Consider the following 3,567-nt stretch of genomic DNA (forward strand, 5'->3'; position numbering starts at 1 on the left):
CGATTTTTTTTTTTTTTTTTTTTTAACGACGGGACGAGTGTGAACTGGCTTTTAGCCTTTTCGTGTGGCACTTTCAAAACTATCAAGAGACCGGTAGTTATTAATTTTCTTAAGGAGCGATAAATTAATGAAGTGTGAGAAATACAAAAATCAAATCATGAATCTTTGTGGTAAAGCAGAGATCTTGTTCACAACTTTGTGGATATCACAGTATTACAAGTCTTTCATTTACTCAATCATCATATTTATCATCCCTCGTTTCTTTGACTTATAATGCCGCCACTGGTCGCTACTCGATTAAAGTAGCTACTCTATTGTCGTCACGAGGCTGAGTGCACCCCAAACTCCAAGCACAGAGCCGAAAAAAACTTCGGCCCCGCCGGAAATCAAACCCGGGCCTTCCGCGTGCATGCCTAGTGTGAAACCCACTCGGCCATGGAGGTTGCTAAGTGTGAGAAATACTTTGGCATTTTACCTGTACGTGTTTATTGTCGAGAAGTTCTAACTTGACCAGAACATCAGATCTGAGAGCCGCAAACCTGAGTCTAGCATCTTGACGACATCTGAGGATCAGTCTGAAAACAAATTCAACCAACCAAGTGAGATTTTTTTTACAGGATATAGCATATACCTTTGTTTATCCTGCTCAAATGAGACTAAAAAGTCCCTTTAGGACTAGAAATAGCAGTCTAAACAAGGTCTCATATATTTGATGGGAAAATAATACATTTGTTGGTGTTGTTGTAGCGGCTTCAGCTTTATCCAAAGGGTGATGGCAGAATAAAGAAAAGATGTCTTTTTTTTTATCTGCCATATACCTTGACTGTTCTCCTCCCTGTTTATAGTCTCACAGCTAGACACTAGTCTACTCTCTGTTTAACGTCCCCTAGCCAGACGAGTTTCATTACATTACAGACATTTTATTATCAAAGAACTACAGGATATAGCATATACCTTTGTTTATCCTGCTCAAATGAGACTAAAAAGTCCCTTTAGGACTAGAAATAGCAGTCTAAACAAGGTCTCATATATTTGATGGGAAAATAATACATTTGTTGGTGTTGTTGTAGCGGCTTCAGCTTTATCCAAAGGGTGATGGCAGAATAAAGAAAAGATGTCTTTTTTTTATCTGCCATACACCTTGACTGTTCTCCTCCCTGTTTATAGTCCCACAGCTAGACACTAGTCTACTCTCTGTTTAACGTCCCCTAGCCAGACGAGTTTCATTACATTACAGACATTTTATTATCAAAGAACTGCCCAACACCCAATGTTTACCTACGATGCTGGCACCGGTCACTATGCACATTTATATTACGTAGCTGCTCATTTTCCTCACGAGGCTGAGTGGGCCCCACAACAGCCAGTCACAAAATCAATAATTTGGATATAATTTGTTTGACCCCACAGGGAATCGGACCCAGGTCTCCCGCGTGCAAGGAGCGCAGTGACCACTACGCCATGGGAGCTGACATGAAAAGCTTTAAAATACAGGAATAGGGATTCAACACCCTCGATATGTTATCTTTGTTTTGTTTTTAATCTGCGTTGTATTTTCAGGGGAACAGATGGCAATCAAAGAAGGAGTGAAGCTGCCAAATCGGGAAGTGTGTGAGTTGTGTGGGTTGACGGAATTCAGCTAGTAAATAATAATAGCCTCTTGAGTGGAAGGTAACCACTAGGCGAGGTTAACGCCTTGGGCGTTCTCTACCACCTAACCCTTAGAGCTCTATTATTATGTAGTCAAATTCTCAAATAAAGACGCGCTACCCTTATTAGGTGGTGGTTATGTACCGGGTTGGGTTAGGCAAAGTTGGTAAACTAAGTTACCACTCCCATGCCAAACTGTAGAAACAATATCCTAAGAAGGCACCTTGCTACTCTTAGACAAATTTTCAAACTAGGTATTGTGATAATATTATCTATATTTTGGTGGTGGTTATGTACCGGGTTGGGTTAGGCAAAGTTGGTAAACTAAGTTACCACTCCCATGCCTAACTGTAGAAACAATATCCTAAGAAGGCACCTTGCTACTCTTAGACAAATTTTCAAACTAGGTATTGTGATAATATTATCTATATTTTATTACTTACATCATGAGAAGGCACCTTACTATACTCTTAGGCAAACTTTCAAACTAATGTGATATTACTTTTATTACTTACATCATAAGAAGGCACCTTGCTACTCTTAGACAAATTTTTAAACATACCTAGTGATAAATTGATAATATTATCTATATTTTATTACTTACATCATAAGAAGGCACCTGGTTACACTCGTATTGGAATGCGGATCGGGAAAGTTTATCTTTAGATTTCATACATACGACGGTAAGTTTCACTTACGGGTTTGACGGCTTTAATAGTGGCGATCCCATTTTTCTCCATCTGCCTGTGATACTCTCCAAATTGTCGGAATGCCTCACTCGCTCGGGGTTGTGGTTCTCTCACTCCTATTCCAGCAAACGCGTCACCAAAATCTGTAGGAAAAAGAGATTTTAATTATACCTATATATAGGTATATAAAAAAAAAAGATTTGAAAGAGGGAACTGTAACTGCTAAGGTTTTGTCGTCCTGAAATCGAAGAGAAAAGGAAGACAGGATAGAAGAAAGCCAGCTGTTCCGAGAACGAACCTTATCCCTTCAGGATAAAATCCGCCCCGGGTGGGAATCTAACCCGCGGCCTAGCGCTTACAAGGCAGACGCGCTACGAACCAAGCTAACTAGGCTGGCCAAAAGAAAGTTTAATGCACCAATTCCCAATGGATCATTGTGATTAAGGTCAAGATTACCACCGTGGATTGTCTCAGGATTGAGATCAATCCGAGGTTGACTTGGGTATTAAGTAAAGAGAAATCCTCCTTACATCTCAATTCCGAGTTGGCAAACCCCAGCAGAAGCAACGTTGCGCGACTAGGAACAAGCAGCGATAGCACGTTCAATGCACCAATTCCCAGTGAATCATTGATGTTAAGCAACGTTGCGCAACTAAGAGCCATTAGCGATAGCGCGAAAAAAAAAAAATCACCTCTGTGCTGCCTCTGAGTGCACAGAGACGTATAATAAAATACGATTATAGATTCACCTCATCGATTAATGTCGATGGCCGGTCGGCTATGTTTGAACACACCTTTAGAATCTACCAATCTACCTTTGGTATTGGTATAAGTAGGGCCATCGGCTTTAATAAACGCCCTTGGTCACTGCGACCTGGTTAGATCTTTCGTGATATAAGTGATGAGGGGAACATGTGTCCTAAAAGAACCCTGGCCTTCGTAAGAAGTCTAGGGCTCTTCTAGAAAAAATAAAGGGAACGTCACGAAAGAGTTTAGTTATAGCCGAAAGGTGATGACAAAATAGAGAAAAAATCTCTTCTATCAGCCATATATCAGGGTAATGGTCTCTAGCCATGTTTAATTGGCTCGTTCTGAACCGCAGTCAACCATTGTGAGGACGCAACGCAGTCAACCATCGTGTCTGGCTAGGGGCTAGGGGACACTTGTACCTAAAGTCAAAGTTATAGCCGAAAGGTGATGACAAAATAGAGAAAACATCTCTTCTATC

The 3,567-nt window shown here is 40.7% G+C and overlaps 1 long non-coding RNA gene across 1 annotated transcript in view; it reads right to left on the minus strand.

The window, feature by feature from the left end:
* LOC103517223 overlaps nucleotides 1–2,317 on the minus strand; it is a 4,442-nt gene extending 2,125 nt beyond the window's left edge. Inside the window, exon 1 of the long non-coding RNA XR_541795.3 lies at nucleotides 2,255–2,317. This is a non-coding gene — a long non-coding RNA (uncharacterized LOC103517223). The remainder of the gene's footprint in view (nucleotides 1–2,254) is intronic.
* Nucleotides 2,318–3,567: the final 1,250 nt, after the last annotated feature.

Source organism: Diaphorina citri, unplaced genomic scaffold (genome assembly GCF_000475195.1).
Source record: "Diaphorina citri unplaced genomic scaffold, Diaci psyllid genome assembly version 1.1 scaffold1783, whole genome shotgun sequence".
NCBI lineage: Eukaryota > Metazoa > Arthropoda > Insecta > Hemiptera > Psyllidae > Diaphorina > Diaphorina citri.